General features: G+C 43.1%; 1 long non-coding RNA gene across 1 annotated transcript; it reads left to right on the top strand.

Moving 5' to 3' along the window:
• Positions 1–20,469: 20,469 nt before the first annotated feature.
• On the top strand, positions 20,470–21,078 carry LOC127660419 (uncharacterized). Its single transcript, XR_007972639.1, has 3 exons — positions 20,470–20,607; positions 20,785–20,805; positions 20,966–21,078. It is a non-coding gene; the product is annotated as an uncharacterized LOC127660419 (long non-coding RNA).
• Positions 21,079–22,728: the final 1,650 nt, after the last annotated feature.

Raw genomic sequence — 22,728 nt, 5'->3', positions numbered from 1 at the left:
CAGGTTCTTCCTGTTGCACTCAAAAGCCTCGACTGGGTTTCCTCCATGGGGTAAGGTTGCCCAGTCACACGCCGATGCGGTAATGACGGACATGCTTTCCCGGGCAGCCGCGAGCGTTGGGCTAGAATGGAACCCTCTGATCTCCCCTGAACCCTCGCGGCTCAATGATTGGTTCCTGGGCCATTCGCAGCCACAACCCGCCCCGTACGTTTTTCCCGGAAGTGCATGAAGAGGTGACAAGATCATGGACGGCACCTTTAACTACCCGGTCACAAATTTTCAGCTTCCCCACCCTCACTACCCTCAATGGTGGGGACTACTCGCCGATGCCCCCAGTGGATAAGGCGCTGCTCGCGGTGCACCTATGCCCGCAGAGCGCCACCACCTGGCGCAGGCACCCGAAGCTCGCGTCTAGCACCTGTAGGTTTACGTCGTCCCTGGCGGCCAAAGCCTATGGTGACTCTGGACAAGCCGCCTCCGCCATGCACACCATGGCTCTCCTGCAAGTCCACCAAGCCAAGGTGCTGAAAGAGCTGCACAAGGGTAGTTCCGGCCCTGGGATTGATGCATAATAATGGAGAAAGCCGCTGAAGTGCACCGTAAATACAACAGCAGACAAGCATCAGAGGAAACAGGAACAGGTGTGTGACTCGCAGCTGACTGCAACATGACCATCGGCTCCGGGAAAATTTCTGAATGAACTCGACGTATTTGCCCGCTTTTATACCCGTATGTCCGGGGCGGGGTATGCATATACTGTCTGCCTAATTCCCATTGGCCTTTTATCATAGATAAGAGGCATATTCGGTGCTCAAGAGAGACCCCTAGTGTCGCTTCTTCGACACAACGTCGAGAGAGCAACAGACAGGGAACTATAGTTCATACAGTATACAAATTATTTTGTCTATGGAGAGTCCTCACAAAGATAGCCGTACCAACTTGTGCCTGTATATAGGTGGGGTAACTACCCACACACCCCCAAAAACCTACCCCCACCCACTCACAAACACACATGCGTGCACAACACATAAATTACTACATTCTACATTTATGTACTACATTCTACTACATAAATATGGTATATTCTAGTATTTAGTTTTTATAAAAGTACATTTAACAGTAAAAGTACATTTGCCAACTGCATCGTAGTGGGTTTGTCTCAAATATCATGCAAATGATTGTAACACACTCAACAGTTTTTTAAATTTCCAATTAAGGTTCAAAACACTGTAAAAAAATAAAAGCTTCTATTATATTATGTTTACTATGCATTATAAGCTGACAATTAATGAATTATAAAAGAACTCGCTGCACACCTTTATAAAAGGTGTCAAATTTAACTGCTTTTAGTCACTTGAATATTCTTTACCCTGTGTCAGAATTGGATGTGTGCGATGTACAGTACCACACATACTTGCCTAAATTATCAAATGTATCCTTTATCTTTCAGAAAAAGCAATCAGAAACTCTACATTTGTTCTCTAAATACTCTTAGCCCACCTCCAAATGACCCTCAGTGACCTTGACTGCAGCAGTTCATCTGTTTCATTTAATGACTACAATTAAGAGGTGAAATCATGACATGGCATTGATGAGCAGGATGAGGCGTGGCTCCTCCTCTGGGAGACCAAAGTTGGCAGTGCATGCTCTGGGACGGACAAGGCTGGAAACGCTGGCTCTGGGATGGACGAGATTGATAACCCTGGCCCTGGGACAGAGGAAGCTTTCAGCTCGTTGGCCATGGCATGCTTGGGCATTGACTCGTTGGCTGTGGCAGGCATGAGCATTAGCTCGTCGACAATGATGTGGGCCACTGGCTCGTCAACCATGACATGGGACGCTGGCTCGTCGACCATGACGTGGGACGCTGGCTCAGCATCCACCTCCCCACAGTGAACGTAGAACCAGTGATCTGCAGGGCTAGGTCGATTTACTGAGCTCATTCAGCCTCAAACAGTCTTTGAGGGCCACCTCATTAAAGTCCACCTCGCTTGCCAGAGATCAGAAGTCCCCCACATATTCCTCCAGGGATCAATTCCCCTGACATAGGCACAGGAGTCAGACTGCTGGGTTCATGGTTGGTGGTCAAGTATTATGTAAATTCTTGCTGGTGCTGACATTGACGAAGACTAATAACCTTAAACCAATGACAAGAGAGGCAAAACATACAGATACCTTTTAAAATGTACTCTTTATTTATATTAATACAGAATTTTTCGATTAAGCTGTATTTGCACCCATTCTCTAGCACTGTACATTGTTTACTAAATAATAGGTGATATTATTTTAACTCAGGAGACAGCACACAGCGGAAATTATAATTCTGTGGATGATTTAAGTATTCAGTTATAACATGTTGGAAATAGTGAATGAATGAACTATTTCGGACACAGCCACTCTTCTCCATATGATCGCCTCAAGCCTGCACATTTCTCACTTGCACGCCCTGCGCACCTCACACATGCTGCCTGTTCGCACTCTAGTTGTGAATTATACGAACAGCAAAGCAAAAGGCATATTTACACTAAACTTGGATGTTCACATGGATTTATACAGTTAATCTGTCCAAAGTAGCTGTGATAGTTGCCAATATCCCTGCGAGGGTACGAGGTAATGAGTATATACTGCTCAAGACATGCAGGATGCGGGGCAACACACTGATCGCTGCACTGATTTAAAAATTTACACTTAAAAACTGATGTCTCAAGAGCCCGTATTTACAGAAGCACCCTGAAAATGACCATCACCATGTCACAGAAATGACCACGTTATCCATTAGTCACAATTTACCTTATTTTAATCTTGAAATATCCGCCTGTCTTGGTGTTAAATGAAGGCATTGCATGACGAAACTATACCGTTTTCACTCTGCGGAGCGAAGAAAGTGTTTAACTGTGAAGATCATGATGCTGCAGCAGTGATGGACTTTGGACTGAATGACAGTCTGTGACAGCATGCGCAGCTTTGTGAACTTCCACTGTCGTAAAAGTCCCATTCAATAATCTCTCAATAAATTGCATATTAATTCAAATTAATCCCAGTAATGTAACTACAGGAACGCTACCCTTTGTATCGAAGTAAAAGTTAATTTTTTTCATAAAACATTTACTTGAGTGAGAGTAAAAAGTGCCCACTTTTAAACCTACTCTAAAAGTACTTTTTTATCCAAAAAGTTACTCAATAAATATAACTGTACACCAACTGACTTAAATTAGTAATGAGTTCACTCTCAGTGTCCCACCACAGTTTCATAATGAACCAAAAATATTTGTACACTACTTATAATAACATTCTCTAATGTTCTCTAATGTTGTGTTTTGTGTTGTTGCTTCGGCAAAGCATCTCTCACTCCCTGTCAGTCAGCTTTTTAAAACTACTTTTGAAAGTTACTTGTTAGAATATTGCATTACACCTTAAAAAGTAACATAAGTTATAAAGCGTTACATTTCTTTTACGTTACTTTTTCTCACTGCCCCTTTCCCTTCAGATATGCTATGCATTCCATACAAATAAGCCATGGATTGCATACAAGAGACATTACAGGTCATGCTAGCTACTGTACAACACTCATAGTACAGTACAACATAGTAAACAAACAGATATTTAGAAAGAAGGTCTTCACTTCATATTCATAATCAGCAGTCAATAACATGAATATGGACATAAGTGACTGACGCCGTACGAGGCATAGACGTGTGAACGGCGAGCTTTGTGCACTTTGCTAATTTTTAACACTATTAATGTCATAAACCGGTGAATTCTGTTTCATAACTGTTCTAAGAGGACAATATGTCAAAGAATTGAAAATCCTTGGGCTCTGGAGACATTAAAATCCCAGAGCCCGGGAGTCGTTTTGGTGAAGATATTAGGGAAATTCTGCGAGAAATGTTGAGCATGTCATCAGTGCTGATGAAGGTTGTTGCTGACTTGGAGGATCTTGCTGTAATATGTTGATCGATCACTGCCATGGAGACGAAATTCACTGAGTGTGGATGTCGAGAATCAGATCGATTATTTGGAGTCATTGGAGAGGGAATTATCTGCTAATCCGCTAGCGACTAATGTGGAATTGGAGCGTGTCTGGGAGAAGTTGGAGGACTTGGAGAACCGTAGCCGGCGGAATAATATCTGTATTGTTGGAATTCCTAAGGCCGAATAGGGTCAGGATATGGTGAAATTCCTGGACATGCTTTTTCCGAGTCTGCTAAACATAACAGGTCATAAGCTGGAAATCAAACAAGCTCACAAGGTTCCGGCTCGGAGATTCGCTGAGGAAGACAAATTTGGCCAAATTTCAGACAAATGGCCATATTTCTGAGAGCATACAATAAAGATCTTTTGTTACACGAGGCAAGGAGTAAAGGAAGGCTTTCTTGGATGAACCACAGCATTTTCTTGTTCCCAGACTTCGACAACAGAGAAACTTGATCAATTCAAGGAATAAGAAATGCTTATATGGAAGGTTGCTTTTGTATTGATGTTCCCGGCCAAATTGAGAATGGATGCTAAGGATGGCTGTAAACTATTCACATGTCCCCAGCAAGTGATGTCCTTCATAAAGTAAATGGAGGTGGTACTCATGTTGCAGTTGAGTAGACCGACTCACTGAACATTCACTTGACTGTCCAAGGAAACTGAGCGCCTTTTTCGTTGCTTTTTGTGCTGGTTGGCTGGAGTTTGTTTTGTGGAATAACACTTCTTCGGAACAGTTTTGAGGATGAATCTGCACATTCTTTGTGCTTATGTCTCCTATTGGCTCGAGTTTGTGTTGTGGAGTATTTCTTGCAAGTCATTGGCGTGATTAGGTCATTTGCTGCACTCATGTAGCAGCCGAATGGGCTTGCTCACTGAATATTAATTTGACTGTCCGAGGAAACTGAGCACCATTTTATTTTTTTGTGCTGGATCCGCCTAGCGGCTGGAGTTTGTTTTGTGGAGGAACACACCTTTTGGACAGTTATGTGGTTGAATCTTCAAGTTCTTTGTGTTTATTCTGCCTATTGGCTGGAGTTTGTTTTATAGATTATCTTTTGTTGTGTAATTGTAACTCACAACATTGTTATCTAAAAACCGGACTTGAGCAATCTGACAGCAAAGTTGTCACAGGGGCTCTCTTAGGCGTACATGGACTGTTTGAGTTTAGAGGGATGGATGCTAGTTGGCGCTTTCGTGAACAGGGTTAATGTGCACCTTTTTCTTTTTTCTGTTTGTTTGGTTGGGGGGGGTTGTGGTTTGATTGTTGCACTCATGTTGGAATGTATTCTTTATAATTTTGTTTTTGATACACAAAAATGGCAAATGTTAATATGACTGGATAGTCTCTCTCCACATGAAATGTGAATGGGCTGGGGCACCCCATAAAAAGAAAGAAGGTTATTTATCTTCTAAAGTGTAAGAAATATTATATAGTGTTTCTTCAAGAAACACATCTTTCCCCAATGGAGCTGAAAAATTTGGGAAGGTATGGGGTGGGCATATTTTCTTTACTGCTGGCTCAAGTAAGAGAAGGGGAGTCATTACACTGATAAGTAAGCATCTAAAATTCAGATTAAAGATAAATTCATTATTGTTTTAGCAGAAATTCAGGGGCAAAGTCTTATTTTGGCTAATATTTATGCACCTAACGCTGAAGGGATGTTGCAAGCTGCTGGCACCCCTCATGTTATTATTTTGGGAGGAGATTTTAATCTTTTAATGGACTCAGTCCTTGATCATAGTGAATCAAAAGTGTGTAAGCCCCCTAGAGCAACATTGACGCTTCACAGGATGTGTAAATATCGTCATGGTTACTGTTGTACCCTCCGTTCCTCGATGGAAGGGACAAGACGTTATGTCGATTGAGTTACACAAGGTGCCTCTTCCGAGAGCCTCACATATCTCTGAACTTGAGAAAAGGCCAATGTCAAATTGGCAGACAGAAATTGCATGTCCCGCCCACGGACATACAGGTATAAAGGTGAGCAGGCGAGCGACTGTCAGACAGGTTTTCACTGAGGAGCCGAGAGTAAGGTTACGGCACATTACAGTAGTAGTGATAGTGACGTGGCAAGGGGAACACAACATCTCATACCTTCCATCAAGGAACAGAGGTTACAACAGTAACCATGACGTTCCCCTTCTGTCACTCACTCGACGTTGTGTCGATTGTAGTGACACAAGGGGTCCCACTTCAAAACGCCATGCATTACCCGTGTTATGTGACTGCCGAGCCTGGTGCAAGCAAGGTAGTGCTTAAAAAGCAGCCTGGGCTATCTTAACACTATAGATGCATCGGGGAAGGCGTCCTTCCCCGCAAGCACCTGGTCCCTGTGGGCGCATAGTATCTCAAGAGTGTGCTAGGATATGCCAGTCATCAAGGTAATTGAGTATGCAGATGCCCACTTCCCGCAAGGTGACAGGGACAGGCCGAAGGGGATGGCCATCGAACGCGAACCGTAAGAAGTTCGGTGTCGAGGCAGAATGGAGACGTGGAAGTACCTTCAGGTCTACCGTCACAAACCAATCTTGATGCCAAACACAGGTTCAAATTTGCCTCTGCGTGAGCATTTTGAACGGGAGTCTGTGTAAAGTCCGGTTGAGAACTCGCAAATCCAAGATTGGCCGCAACCCACCACCTTTTTTGGGTACAATGATGTAAGGGCTGTAGAAACCCTTCTTCATCTCGGCTTGAGGGACAGGCCCTATTGCGTCCTTGAGTAGCAGAATGGCAATCTCTGCTTGTAAAGTGCTGGCGTTTTCGCCGCGCATTGGGGTGGAGCGAATACCGCTGAAATGAGTCGGGAGTCTGGCGAATTGAACCGCATAGTTGTGTTGGATGGTCCTGGCCAGCCATCATGACGGGCTGGGAAGCACAAGCCATGCGTCTAAACTCTGTGCAAGCAGGACTAACTGGTCGGTCGTTTTGCACGTACCGGGTGGGGCCTCATGGCGTGGGGAGCTCTGCGCACCTGGCAGGGGGTGGGCTATGGACAGAGGAAGAGGTCCTGTAGGAATGTCTTCGAGACTCATCAGCGCTGGCCTTCGCGTCTGGGCAGTCATGGGTCCAGAGGCTTGATGGCCGTGTCTGGGGAAAGTTTTGGTGCCGGGGTGCTGTGAGAACGGTGCATCGGCCTGATGACACAGGAAGTGAGGACATTTTTATTTTATTGACAATTTGGGTACCGCAGCCCAAAGGGGGTGTGGTGAAAGAAAAAGGGAGAACTGAGGATTCTCCTGCCAGCCCTCCACCGGGGACGGAGTGGTCTTGCTACCAGCTCCGGAGCAAACGTCTGGCTTCCTGGGTGCACTGTCTCAGGAGCATTTAGGGGTTTTACAGGCCCTAGAAGAGGGCTGAGAGCTGGGCCCAGTTTGAGGCGGAGCTGGCGGTGGTTTCTTTGCAAGGGGACGCCCACAGCGAGCAGACAGGGGACAGCCTGCGCTGTGACGGCACGGAATTATGTGAGAGATGGCCTCCGTCTTACTTCACTGCCGAAAACTGCAGGGCGAAGTTGTCGACGGTGTCACCATAGACACCGAACTGGGAGACGGAGGGAGTTGAGAAACCGGGCTTTGTCAACGTTGCGCATCTCAACCATGTTCAGCCAATGGTGGTGTTCCTGGTCCACGAGGGTGGCCATCGCCCGCCGGAGTGCTTGCGCTGTGACCTTCGTAGCTCTGAGAGCGAGGTAGATGGCAGAGCGAGGTAGGTGCCACTGGACAGGCCGCCTCCACCTTGCATGCCATGGCTCTCCTGCAGGTACACCAAGCCAGGGCACTCAAAGATCTGCACCAGAATAGTCCTGATCTCGAAGCTCCTGCAGCACATCAGGATCAGGACTACCCTGGTGCAGATCTTGAGATCATACAGTATGCCTCATTCATCAAAAAATCCAAAGCACAAGAACTTGTGGAGTTGGAAGGGAACATTAAAAAGTGCAGAGGCAGTTCTGAAGCGCCGAATGTTGTATGATGGCCTCAGAGAATTGACCCGATTTAAATACAGATATAATACCATTTTGTCGCTGAAGGTGGAATTTTGGCTATTCAGGGCAATACTTTGAGTTGGGGACAATGCAAAGAAGCTTTTGTTGATATATAAAGCAGAGAGAGTCTTTTTCTACCATTCCCACAGTGAAATCTGGTGGTGGTGAAAGGTTTTCCTCAGCCATTGATATTAATAATGCTTTTAAAGAATTGTATCTTGATCTCTATAGTTACACGTCTTTGTCTACTGATGAAGATATTAGAAACTTTGTGGAACCATTAGAACTTCCTAAACTGATGACTGAGCAAAATAATTCTCTTGATTCTGAGATAACATAGGCGGAGCTTGGCAAGGTAATTAACGCCTTGCCTACAGATGGCTTTGCCGCTGAATTTTTTTAGGTCTTGTGCTACAGAAATGGCTCCACATTTGCTAGAAGTTTATTTGGAATCATTTAAGAATGGAAAGCTCCTGCTAAACATGACACAAGCCCTGATCAGCCTGATCATCTCTTATACATATAGATCAGGTGGGGTTTATTTGGGGCCACAGCTCTTCTGATAACATTAGGCATTTCATCTATCATTTGGTCAGTGGTGAATGATCAGACTCCGGTCACTGCCATCTCAGTTGATGCCGAAAAGGCATTTGATTTGGTAGAATGGGATTATCTTTTTCAGATTTTGGAAATATATGGGTTCGGGAATACTTTTATTGGATGGATTAAGTTACTTTATAGACACACGGTAGCAGCGCTACAAACAAATTGATTATTTTCAGATTATTTTACTCTGGATAGGGGCACCCAGCAGGCTTGCCCTCTTTCCCCATGATTGTTCTGTCTTGCCCTGGAACCATTAGCAGCCAAAATAAGAAGGGAAGATGAATTTCCAGGGTTGTTGGCGGGAGGTATGGCGCATAAGCTTTTGCTTTACACTGATGATATTTTTTTATCTGTCTCTGACCCTACTGGATCTATGCCTTACCTCCACTGAATTATGAATTCCTTTTCTATGTTCTCAGGATACAGAGTCAATTGGTCTAAATCTGAAGCTTTGTCTCTGACAGCATACTGCCCAGTAACGGCTTTTCAGCCAGGTGCTTTTCAGTGGCCTAAACAAGGCATTAAGTATTTGGGCATTTTATTACCAGCAAATTTGTCTGATTTAATTAGAGTTAAGATTGACCCCTTAATAAAATGTTTTTCAAGCAATGTGGGCAGGTGGGCTTAATTACATTTATCTATTTATCTTAATGTTATTAAAATGAATTGTATTCCAAAACATTTTCCAAAAACAAACTTGTTACAATCTCTTCCTGTAGATGTCCCCCTCTCTTATTTCAAGCTATTTGATAGCATAGCGAAGCCCTTCAATTGGAATGGTAAGCGTCCCAGATACATTTCAATAAGTTACATAGGCCAATTGACAAAGGTGGGCTAAGATAAGATATTGTTTTATTATTATGCATTTGGCCTCACACATTTGGCTCATTGATATCTTCCACCTGAGAGAGTCTCTCCCTGGTTTTGTATTGAACAGGAAGTTCTTGCCCCTATTTCGCCATTGCAAAACCAAATCAAAATTAAGTTACAGCCCGTTGTCTCCCTTGGTGTGGACAAAAGTGTCAAGAGTGTTTAATGCAGATATAAATAATGATTCTGATTGTATATGTTTTGCTTTTTTTTTGTTTAATAGATGAATCAATAAAACATTTTAATCACAAAAAAATATGGTAAAAAATACAAATAAAAACAGTACACTTGTACAAATGTTTTTATTCTTGTTGGCAGTTTTTAGCAGCATTAATATCTTAAGGAAAATTATGAAAATATATATTATTAATGTATATGACAACATATATTAATGGGCTAAACATAATAAGCAGAATGAAGATTTATATTATATACCATTATATAAGAATTAAAAGTATTATAATAGTTGTAATTATTAATATTATTATCCTACATGTAAGATAAAAGAACAAATTTGACGAAGTTGTTTCTGCATCATCTCCAGTGCTCTCCGATGCTCCGTATATACGTCTGCATCCTAATTCACTCACCCATTCCGTTCACTGCTTGCTTGATATAGGGCACTCACAGTGTTATGTTTACCTTGTCTTGTTTCACTGTTGCCCTTTTTGTTTACCATTTTTGTCACTTTTGCACTCCATAGGTTGTTAAAAGAATTACACTTCCCAGTATCCACCTGTCATCATCACTGCCATTTTGTTCATTGTTCTCACCTGTGTCCCATTTAGTCATCACTCCCTGTGTATTTAAGCCCTGCTTCTTGTTCTCTCCTTGTCTGTCGTTGAGTGTTGTTAGCCTGGTGTGTTTTCCCTGCCCGAGTTCTCTGTATTTAAGTTTCCTGTCTCCCCATTGTGGGTTTTTCTTTTGTGTTTATTTGTTTATTTGATCTTTCAATATAGTCAACTGCGTTTGGATCCGCACCTCCTCGTCTGCCTCGCTGCTCATTCATTACAGAACGACAGACCACTATGGATCCAGCGGTTCAACGAGCGAACTACGACCTGCTCTGCTTGAAACAAGAAGACCGCCCTATAGAGGACCACATCCGCGACTTCCTTAAGCTGGCGAGTATTTCGGATATCCCGGACTCCTCTCTGGTGGTCTTCTTCAGGGGCAATCTGCACCCCGCACTGAAGGAGCGGCTGCCACAGGCGACGCGTGGCTGGACCCTCCGTGACTTCCTGGTGGCGACCCTACTGGTGTGCAACTCACCGCTCACGGTGGGCGTTGCTGAGAAGGACCCTTCCTCACCGTCCACAGTGGTGTCTCTTCAGCCACCCCCGGCACCCCCTGTAACACCAACTCCACCTGTCAATGAGGTCACCTTCACGTCTGTCGTCTTCCACGAGCCAGCGCGGCCCTCTTTGTCTGCCCGGAGGAGGGAGAGAAGACGGGCTTCCGCCTTCCGGCCCACGCCTGCCCCGGTCTTCGAGCCAGAGAACACGCCTGCCCCGGTCTTCGAGCCAGCGCCCACGCCTTCCACGGTGAGCGAGCCAGCGCCCACGCCTTCCACGGTGAGCGAGCCAGCGCCCACGCCTTCCACGGTGAGCGAGCCAGCGCCCACGCATGTCACTGTGAGCGAGCCAGCGCCTACGCATGTCACTGTGAGCGAGCCTGCGCCAACGCATGTCACTGTGAGCGAGCCTGTCGCCTCAGAAGTCAGTGAGCCAGTGCCTGTCGCTTCAGAGGTCAGTGAGCCAGCGCCTGTCGCCTCGACTGTCCCTGAGCCAGCGCCTGTAGCCTCGACCATCCCTGAGCCAGCGCCTGTAGCCTCGACCGTCCAAGAGCCAGCACCAGTAGCCATGACCGGCCAAGAGCCAGTGTCAGTAGCTATGACCGTCCAAAGGCCAGCGCCAGTGGTTGCACCCATCCAAGAGTCAGCTCCGCCTTCCGAGCTTCCCAGAGCTCCGCCTTCCGAGCTTCCCAGAGCTCCGCCTTCCAAGCTTCCTAGTACTCTGCCTTCTGAGCTTTCCAGAGCTCCGCCTTCCGAGCTTCCTAGAGCTCTGTCCTCCGAGCTTCCTGAGTTTTCCAGAGCTCCGCCCCCCGAGCCTCCCAGGGCTCCGTCTCTCAAGTCTCTGGAGTCTTCCAGGGCTCCTCCTCCCGAGCCTCCCAGGGCTCTGCCTCTCAAGTCTCTCGAGCCTCTCGAGCCTTCCAGTGCTCCGCCTCTCAAGTCTCTCGAGCCTTCCAGGGCTCCGCCTCTCAAGCCTCTCGAGCCTTCCAGGGCTCCGCCTCCCAAGTCTCTCGAGTCTTCCAGGGCTCCGTCTCTCAAGTCTCCCGAGCTTTCCAGAGCTCCTCCTCCCGAGCCTCCTGGGACTCCGCCTCTCAAGCCCCTCGAGCCTTCCAGTGCTCCGCCTCTCAAGTCTCTCGAGCCTCTCGAGCCTTCCAGGGCTCCGCCTCTCAAGCCTTCTAGGGCTCCGCCTCCTACGGCTCCGCCTCCTGCGGCTCCGCCTCCCGAGCATCCTACGGCTCCGCCTCCTGCAGCTCCGCCTCCCGAGCCTCCTACGGCTCCGCCACCCGAGCCTCCCACGGCTCTGCCTCTCGAGCCACCTACGGCTCAACCTTCCTCGGCTCCACCTCTAAAGCCCTCCAGCTCACCGCCTGAAGAACCTCCTACGGCGCCACCTCCCTCGGCCCCGCCGCAAGAACCACCCTCGGCTCCGCCTCCGGAGCCTCCCTCAGCCTCGCCTCCGGCGCCCCTCCCGGCTCCGCCTCCAAAGCCTCCCTCAGCCTCGCCACCGACGCCTCCTAGTTCCTTCCCGGCTCCGCCTCTCCCGGCTCGGCCTCCTGGGCCTCCCTCGGCACCGCCTCCTAGGCCTCCCTCGGCTCCGCCTCCTGGGCCTCCCTCGGCTCCGCCTCCTAAGCCCCCCACGGTCCTGCCTACACCTCCTTCGGCGCCGTCTCCCAAGTCTTCTACGGCTCCGCCTCCAAAGTCCTCCTTGGCTCCGCCGGTCCCTATCCGGCAGCCACCACCCAGGTCCCCCAAGCCTACCCACATCCCGTGGTCAACCCCCAGGCCTCCTGAACCTATCCTTGCCCTGTGGCCAGCTCCCAGGCCTCCTGAGCCCATCCTTGCCCTGAGGTCAGCTCCCAGACCTCCTGCACCTGTCCTTGCCCTGCGGCCAGGTCCCAAGCCTCCTGAACCTATCCTTGCCCTGTGGCCAGCTCCCAGACCTCCTGAACCGGTCCTTGCCCTATGGCCATCTCCTAGGCCACCAAAACCGGCCTCTGTCCTGTGGCCTCCTCCTAGGCCCCCTGAGCTGGCCCTTGCCTTATGGCCAGCCCCCGGGCCATCCAAACCTGTCCCTGCCCGGTCGATACCTCCCTGGCCCTCTCAACCTGTCCCTTTGTGCCCCCAGGGACTGCCTAATTGTGCCCTCGTGGACCGTCTCATTGCCCCTCGTTGCCCCCTTGAACTGCCTGTCTACCCCTTGTTGCCCCCTTGGACTTCCTGCCTGCCCTCTGTGCCCCTTGGACTGCCTTCTTGTTCTTGTACCCCCCCCTCCCGGTCTGCCTGTCTGCCCCTTGTGCCCTCATTTTGTTTTTTTGTGGGTTTTCCGTCCTTGGTTTTTTTGTTCTTTAGGATCGTCTGGAATCCGATCCTTTGAGGGGGGGCTCTGTTATGTTTACCTTGTCTTGTTTCACTGTTGCCCTTTTTGTTTACCATTTTTGTCACTTTTGCACTCCATAGGTTCACTTTTGTCCCTTGTTTAGCTCCACTAGTCTGTTGTTAAAAGAACTACACTTCCCAGTATCCACCTGTCATCATCACTGCCATTTTGTTCATTGTTCTCACCTGTGTCCCATTTAGTCATCACTCCCTGTGTATTTAAGCCCTGCTTCTTGTTCTCTCCTTGTCTGTCATTGAGTGTTGTTAGCCTACAGATACAGTACTGATAAAATGGAAACTAAGTCACTTTGAATAATTTGCCAAATAAAGCGCTGTCAAGATAGCATTGAGCTGCTTTGAATAAAGGTACATAGTGATCTCTTAAAAGGCATTTGTGATTAACAAATGTAAATAACAGCAGGTTGGACCATAGTAAAACATTTAAGCAGACAGAATGTGTCCTATGCACGTTCATGGCTGAAGTCTCTGCAATAATATATGCAAGGCCCTTTGTCCCAATCCCCTCAGATCCTGATTCACCTCTCTTACTGACACCTGCAATGCTTCTGACTAAGAAGGTCGGTGCATCTCCACCTCCTGGAAACTTCTCAGGTGGAGACCTGTTTAGAAAACAGTGGAAACAGGTGCAGAGGCTTGCTGATAACCTTTGGTATCGTAGGAGATGTGAATATCTCTCAACTCTGCATAGTCGTCGCAAATGGAATAGTTCTCAATTAAGTGCCCTTAATACAGGTGTATTATATCTTTTGAAATGTATTCCACTACATATTACATAATACATTCTGTAAAATGTAATTTGGAACATATTCCATTAGATTACTCAAGGTCAGTAAAATATTCTAAATACTCTGGATTACTTCTTCAGCACTGGTAGATTTTTTTCATTTGTTTTGACTATAAAAACTATGCCAGTTAAAAATACATTCACTGAAAAAACGAAATATTTTATGTTGTGTTCTTTCTAAAACAAGATCAATCAAACCGATCTTTTTTAAGGATTTTTGGATATTTTTACAGGAAAACAATACAAAAATGATTGGGGTTTAAGGGTTGTCGAATGCGACTAATTCCATTATACGTTTCATTACTAATAATGTACAATAAGGACAGATTAATTTAGTTCATAGCTCACATATTTTTAGACCCTAAATTCCCTTACATATAATGGTGTGAGAATGAGGGCACTTTAAATTTCCCTTCTAAATGTCACATACCAAATATCTTACAACATTGTGATAGAGGGTAAACCGGCCAACAGAGTCTTGTCCTGTCTTGACATGGCTTGTACCTAGAGCTCTGCAATATATACAGACATGAAGGGTCTAATTCTCCTGATGTTGTAAATGTGTACCTGCAAGACAGGGCAGTTGACTAGATGTCCCTGCTGAAAAATCCAGCTAAAACCAGCCTAAGCTGGTTGGCTGGTCTTAGCTGGTTTAAGCTGGAAGTAGCTGGTTTTAGTTGGTCTCCCAGCCTGGCTTAGCTGGTTTTAGCTGGTCTCCAGCCTGGCTTAGCTGGTCAAGCTGGTCTCCCATCCTGGACAAGTTGGTGGGCAGCTGGTCTCCCAGCCTGGTTTAGCTGGTTTTAGCTGGTCTCCCAGCCTGGCTTAGCTGGTCAAGCTGGTCTCCCAGCCTGGCTTAGCGGTTTTAGCTGGTCTCCCAGCCTGGCTTAGCTGGTCAAGCTGGTCTCCCAGCCTGGCTTAGCTGGTCAAGCTGGTCTCCCAGCCTGGCTTAGCTGGTTTTAGCTGCTCTCCCAGCCTGGCTTAGCTGGTCAAACTGGTCTCCCAGCCTGGCTTAGCTGGTCAAGCTGGTCTCCCAGCCTGGCTTAGCTGGTTTTAGCTGGTCTCCCAGCCTGGCTTAGCTGGTCAAGCTGGTCTCCCAGCTAAAACCAACACTGACCAGCTAAGACCAGCCTGACCAGCTAAAACCAGCTAAGACCAGCCTGGCCAGCTAAGACCAGCCTGACCAACTAAGACCAGCTAAGACAGTACCAGTTACGTAATTTTTCTGTACTTTTTGGTAATTTCATGACTTACTAACTAGTAGCGTAACTACTAACGTCGCGAGGCCCGTAATTTCATTACCATTAAATTACCAATTCACAACGTTGTCATTACGGGCTCCTAATGTTGCAAGATAACCAAGAACGTTTCAGTTACGTAATATATTCGTAATTTTGTGTGCAATTGTATGACTTACTGGCAATGAGACTGCAATGTCCCAGGCCCGTAATTTTACCACCTTTCACGTAATAACTCATGACAAATTGCATTTGTTTGTTTGTTTTTGTTGCTGTAGCATAACACCAAGTGTTGTACATCTGGAAGACAGTTACATTTTGCAAAAAGGGGTCATATGAAGTAAAATGTTAATAGTAATGTATTTCATGCATTCTTTGTTTTGTATCCGTTTGCTTTACAGTCTCAGACGATTAATTATTTGGACATTACATTTTTTAATCCTCTGCAACAGAATACAAACCACAATTTGGGATCCTGACATGTCAAATTCCTATGCTATGTGGAGGTCCTCTGGATAAAGACAACACACATTCAACTTTATGAAGGCACTTTATTTAGACCAGGATACACAATTTCTGTATCAAACAGGCTTCTTAAAGGTTGCAATATATTTATCACTTGATATGAGCCACATATTAATTTGATACAGGTGTGTAATCCTTTGTAGTAACTTGTAAAAAAATGGCCAACTTAACCCCCTATTGTCTGACCTAAATTTAGGCAATGTATAGGATCTTCACACGTAAGAATGCCCACTGACATTTTTTCCATTCCCCCACACATTAACTTTGACATTAACTGTCAAGGATACAGTAGCACATTTAATGATAACAAGGCAGTAAGTATACTGTATGATATGACATTTTGAAAAGGAACCACGATGCACAAAATTGCTATGTACACAAATTTTACTTAAAGGGATACACTTTAATGATTGCAGGATCCGTACCTTAATGCGCGCACGCAGCACAGTCTGCGCATGCGCATTGTCTTGTGATGTTAGAAACATAATTAGATTTAAAAAATAAAATGCTTATAGAATCCAAAAAAAAAAAATAAAAATAAAATAATGTAATGCAAAGGAAAACAAAATATCAAAATTTCCGTTCATAAAAAAAGTAGCTTGATTACGTCGTTTAACTTCTTTTTTTTTTTTTTTTTTTTTTTTTAAATAACCGTTGCCTGAGGCGCGAATTCCGACAGTGACCACACGCTGGAAGACACAAGGCGATTATGTTCGCGTTCATTAAATGGGTGGAGGATGAAAAATTAGCAATTCTGCCCACTGAACATATTAGAAAATTTTATGAGGATGAATACACAGCGGGAATGGACGAAAATTACGTTTACTTGGTGGAGTTGCGCCAAGGCGTCAAAGAGCCGAAAGGGGGGTGGGTGGCCGGCCTATGAGGCCTCCATCATCAAGATAGCAGGTGCCTATTTTTATTATGCTATTTCCAATATAATACTCTTATATTATCATCTATTATTCTGTATACCGTTTGTAGATTTATAACAAAACGTCAGTAAACTATTAATTTTTTTATTTTTTATTTTAGATAACATCAATTAATAGGTAGTAGGCCTATGTAGCGTTATTCTACCTCCTCAGAAAGGGAAAGAACTTTACAAATGAAACTTAAGGAAATTGAAGAACAGCTACCCAAGTCAGACACTGAAGAGAAAGAGTAAACCTTCAATGAATCTCATAGAGGCCGCAGAGATGAGAGCAGAACCAGCAGCCAAGAAAAAGGTTAGTGTTGGTCAGAACGTGTGTGTGTGTGTGTGTATATATATATATATATATATATATATATATATATATATATATTTACATAATTATAATTACATATAATTGTACTTGTTTACAGTCAATGATGTATGTTTAAGGTACACCTCACAGACCTACCAAATGATCTAAAGGTATGGAATGAAAGAAAAATTCTTCTACAGCGTGTGATAAATCAGCCGAGAGAAGAGAACACGAATCTAAATAAAGAGAATGAGAGGCTGAAAAATGAAATGCTTGAACGTAAGTACTGTACTATATATATATATATATATATATATATATATATATATATATATGTATATAGTATTAGTACAGTGTATATATATATATATATATATATATATATATATATATATATATGTGTGTGTGTGTGTGTGTGCTTACACTAACCACAGTTTGGTCTTTCAACTGTTTTTTGTTTTGTTTGGTTTGTTTTTAAATTTTTTTCAAAATATATTCACATTTAATTGTACTTTCACAGAAATCCCAACTCTCCTTCTGGCTATAGACCACTTAGGGAGGTTAGAATTGTTTACATAATATAAAGCACAGACTAATGACAATGTTCCACATTTCCTTGCCTTTTTAAACTTAAGACCTTTAGAGTTTTTTGGTTGCTCAGTAGTAATATTTCTGCCTATTTATTTCAGCCCATGAAATCAAATGCAGATGTCCCTGAAATAAGATTTAAATCTAATTCATTAATTTGTTTGTCATTATCATTGTTGTTGTTGTTGTTGTTGTTGTTGTTGTTGTTGTTGTTGTTGTTGTTGGTGGTGGTGCAGTTTACAATAGCTTGTGGAGTCTGTTGCAGATGTTCATGATGTACATTTTACATGTTGTTCATATCTATGAACATATGTTATAGATAAAAAACAAAACAAACTTGTGCATTGTACTCAGGACCACGATCACGAACGGATGGATGGGGCGGGGCCCTTGCACTGGGCCCCGCACCATGCTTGTGACGTCCCTGATTGTTCTTGCATCTGAACAAGGAATAGTCTGCTTTCTAAAGTTTTTTCTGATGTACAGTATTAAGTGACTTGTTTCTAATATATGAATTTCTCTCTTACAAATGTCAAAGATTCCATCTCATGTTCCCATCTCACATGCTCATAAAGTAAGTATTTGCTGCTTTTTATGTAATGTCTGTGCCACATGCTATTATGTCACATACTGAAGCATAACTATTAAAATAATGACTGTTTTCTTGAGATCATTAGATAAACTTATATTGTAACAACAATTGTCCAGTACTATTGCTAACATATATCCATTTACTGTATTAATTTTAGCCTTTGGAATCAAATGAAGATTTCCTTGATGTAAGTTATGCATTTTTAACTATTGTTTTTATTATAAATATACTTGTACAAGTTAGGAACATTATTCATAGCATCCTAGTGATTTGAACATGACTGTGGTAGATAAAGATTAGTTCACCTAAAATAGATACTCTCATCATTTACTCACCCTTGTGTTGTTTCAAGTTTGTATGACTTTTTTTCTTCAGCATAACAGCAAGATATTTTCTGATGGAGATATGGTGAGTATATGCATATACAGTGCATCTGGAAAGTATTCACAGCTTCACTTATTCCACATTTTGTTATGTTACAGCCTTATTCAGAAATTGATTAAATTAATAATTTTCCTCAAAATTCTACAAACAATACCCCATAGTGACAACGTGATAGAAGTCTGTATGAAATCTTTGCAAATTTACTAAAAATTAAAAATAACAAAATCACATGTACATAAGTATTCACAGCCTTTGCTCAATACTTTGTTGAAGCACCTTTGGCACCAATTACAGCCTCAAGTCTTTTTGAGTATGATACTACAAGCTTGGCACACCTATTTTTAGGCAGTTTCTCCCATTCTTCTTTGCAGGACCTCTGAAGCTCCATCAGGTTGGATGGGGAGCGTCGGTGCACAACCATTTTCAGATCTCTCCAGAGATGTTCAATCGGGATCAAGTCTGGGCTCTGGCTGGGCCACTCAAGGACATTCACAGAGTTGTCCTGTACCCACTCCTTTGTTATCTTGGCTATGTGCTTAGCGTTGTTGTCCTGTTGGAAGATGAACCTTCGCCCCAGTCTGAGGTCCAGAGCACTCTGCATCAAGGATGTATCTGTACATTGCGGCATTCATCTTTCCCTTGATCCTGACTAGTCTCCCAGTTCCTGTCACTGAAAACATCCCCACAGCATGATGCTGCCACCACCATGCTTCACTGTAGGGATGGTATTGGCCAGGTGATGAGCGGTGCCTGGTTTCCTCCAGACATGACCTTTGACATTCAGGCCAAAGTGTTCAATCTTTGTTTCATCAGACCAGAGAATTTTGTTTGTCATGATCTGAGAGTCTTTCAGGTGCCTTTTGGCAAACTCCAGGTGGGCTGTCATGTGCCTTTTTCAGAGGATTGGCTTCTGTCTGGCCACTCTACCATACAGGCCTGATTGGTGGAGTGCTGCAGAAATGGTTGTTCTTCTGGAAGGTTCTCCTCTCTCAACAGAGAAACGCTGGAGCTCTGTCAGAGTGACCATCGGGTTCTTGGTCACCTCCCTGACTAAAGCCCTTCTCCCCTGAACGCTCAGTTTGGCGGGCGGCCATCTCTAGGAAGAGTCCTGGTGGTTCCAAACTTCCATTTACAGATGACGGAGGCCACTGTGCTCATTGGGACCTTCAATGCTGCAGAGATTTTCTGTACCCTTCCCCAGATCTGTGCCTCGATACAATCCTGTCTCGGATGTCTACAGGCCATTCCTTGGACTTCATGGCTTGGTTTGTGCTCTCACATGCACTGTTAACTGTGGGACCTTATATAGACAGGTGTGTGCCTTTCCAAATCATGTCCAATCAACTGAATTCACCACAGGTGGACTCCAATCAAGTTGTAGAAACATCTCAAGGATGATCAGTGGAAACAGGATGCACCTGAGCTTTTGAGTGTCATGGCAAAGGCTGTGAATACTTATGTACATGTGATTTTTTTTTTTTTCCTTCTTTTTTTCTTTTTAGTAAATTTGCAAAGATTTCAAACAACCTTCTTTCATGTTGTCATTATGGGGTATTGTTTGCAGATTTTTTAGGAAAATAATGAATTTAATCCATTTTGTAATAAGGTTGTAACATAACATAAAATGTGGAAAAGTGAAGCGCTGTGAATACTTTCCGGATGCACTGTAGACATACAGTCCTAGTGCTTAACACATGCACAGAGCACTAGGTAGAACCAGGAAGTTATTTAATTAATCATGATCATTAAGTTGATTGCTGATGTCAAGATTTACAGTAGAGGTATATTTTGGAGGAATGTTTTGGTCTGTTCTCACCCAAAATCATAAAGACATTTGCTTCAGAACACATTTATTAAACTACTGGAGTCTTATGGTTACAATTAAGCTTTTTGTCTTTTTCAGAACATGAAGCTCCTATTCACTTGCATTTTATGGGTGTATTCACATCATACATCCATCAAAATATAAGTCACATGACTTAAAAGCAGTAATGTTTAGATAGTTGGGCAAAGTTCTGATATTCTGATACTTCTACAAAGATTTTATGATGCTCAGTGTTATGTGTATTGTTTTTAATCTATCAATATTTTGCTTCACAGGTGCCAAAGGCTCCATCCAAGTCTTCTCTGTCTGGTTCTGCCAAAGTAAGTATTTTGTTTTCACCTTGCAAAAATACATTGTGCAGTTACATCAGTGTCATTGCTTTGTTAATTCTTAATAAAGTGTGTAAATGTTTGTAGGTAAGCTCTTCCTGTCTGTAAACTGTCCGTCTGTAATAACATTTAATTTTATTATTTTTTTGTCATTTTTACTTTTATTAGTGTTGCAGTGATGCTAATTATGTAAGTACTTTTTGCTGAGGATTTAGGTCTGTACATACAGATTTGTTATGCATTTCTGTGATGGATGAAATGGCTGAATAAAAACTTAAGTTGAGTTTTAAATAATTTATTTGAAAATAATGTATATTGTAAATCTCTTTTTATGTGATCACAACCACAGGTGGAGTTAGCACATGGCACAGGTATAACCATTCTAAAGCATCAATGGACTTCTGCCGTGCAGACCCAAACAGCCACTTCAATGGTACATGTTCTTTTAATGGCCTCCTTCCCATTGGAGATTCTGATCCACAGCAATTTGAAAGGTAAACAGTTTCGAAGGCCAGGTCATAGTTTAAAAGTTGCTAAATCTAGCAACAAAATTGTGAAGTTTGCATCAATGCTTAAGCCTGCTCTACGCAGCTGCTTGTTAGGTTCGCACACAAATTATGTCATTGCAGCGTTGCTGGGTAAAAACTACAGAGTAGTTTAAAAAAAGGCTAATTCTACCTCTCCTTCATTATTTTCTTTACTGTCCAAAACATCCATCAAATCCTATACTATCCCATACTATAGTTATTTTTCTTCAGTTCCACTGTTAAGGTGAACAAAAATATTTGGAAATTTAAAACTAGTTTGAAGACAATGGTGCATGCCCTCTGTACCCTATACAAATGTTCATGTATCGTGTATTGTCTTTTGTAGGAGGAATGAGTAAAACTGAATGAGTAAAACTGACTGTGGTGCAGAGAGAAGGAATGCCCTTGACAAGGACACCATGGCAGCAATATATGGCAAGTCAATAGTTGCTGTGCGTCATACTGTTTGAGTAGGTACTACATTTGTATTTGAATTTACTTCACAACCATTAAAAATGTATGTTCTATATGAATTAAATTTTGACTTTTTATTTATTTATTTTTTTAAATACTATGAATTCGGACATACTACCATGTTGGCATACTTTTTTTCGAATACTGTATAGTAGATAAGTATTTGATTTTGGATACAGAGTTGGTGAAAGGAAAATTTACTAGAAAAATTCAGTTAAAGGATTAATTCAACCAAAAAATTTAAACAATTTCAGAATTTACCCTCATGTTGTTCCAAACCTGTAAGACTTTAGTTCATCTTCAAAAACACAAATGAAGATTTTTTTTATTTTTTATGAATTAACTTTTTGAAGCGTTAAATTGGTAGTTAAATTGGCGTGGACTGTCAATGGAGGGACAGAAATCTCTCAAATTTCATTAAAATATCTTAATTTGTGTTTTGAAGATGAACGAAAGTTTTATGGGTTTGGAATAACACGAGGACGAGTAATTAATGACAGAATTTTCATTTTTGGGTGAACCATCCCTTTAAAATATAGCTGTGATTTTTGTCTCTTACAGTGGCAGTGAAGAAGTTTCCCAATGTGTCCAGAGGAGCTTTGGGGTTTGCAGTGAATTCTAAGATGGGGAACTGAGATGGCTTGAAAAAAGTTAATTTTTAGAAATTTAAAGTATGTTCGTTGCTTGATTTTTATTCAAATGTGTTACATACATGTTCACATTTTAGACATCATATAAAGATTTTCTTCAAATCTTACATGTGTGTATTTTCTTGTATTGAAATATATGGAGGGCAAAATATATTTTTAAATGCCTTTAAAATATATTTAAAATATATTTTCAAAAATGCCCAAAAAAGTATTTGTAGATGTATTAAGACAAATATTTTAGCAAATATTTTTTTGTATATTTTGAAAAGACTCATTTGCCCAAAAGATAGTTTTGGGCAAATGAGGACAGAAATTAGATTGGTACTGCAAGTCCGCCCATATAATATTAATTAAGATTAAAATTACCAACTGGTTACCAACACACAACTATTGATTCACGACGTTGCCACAACGTTGCTACGACAAACAGGCATCGTCACAAAGTTACGTTGTGGCGACGA

Source organism: Xyrauchen texanus, chromosome 20, assembly GCF_025860055.1.
Source record: "Xyrauchen texanus isolate HMW12.3.18 chromosome 20, RBS_HiC_50CHRs, whole genome shotgun sequence".
Lineage (NCBI taxonomy): Eukaryota > Metazoa > Chordata > Actinopteri > Cypriniformes > Catostomidae > Xyrauchen > Xyrauchen texanus.
Note: the sequence above shows the minus strand (reverse complement) of the source record. Positions and strands in the feature narration are given on the sequence as shown.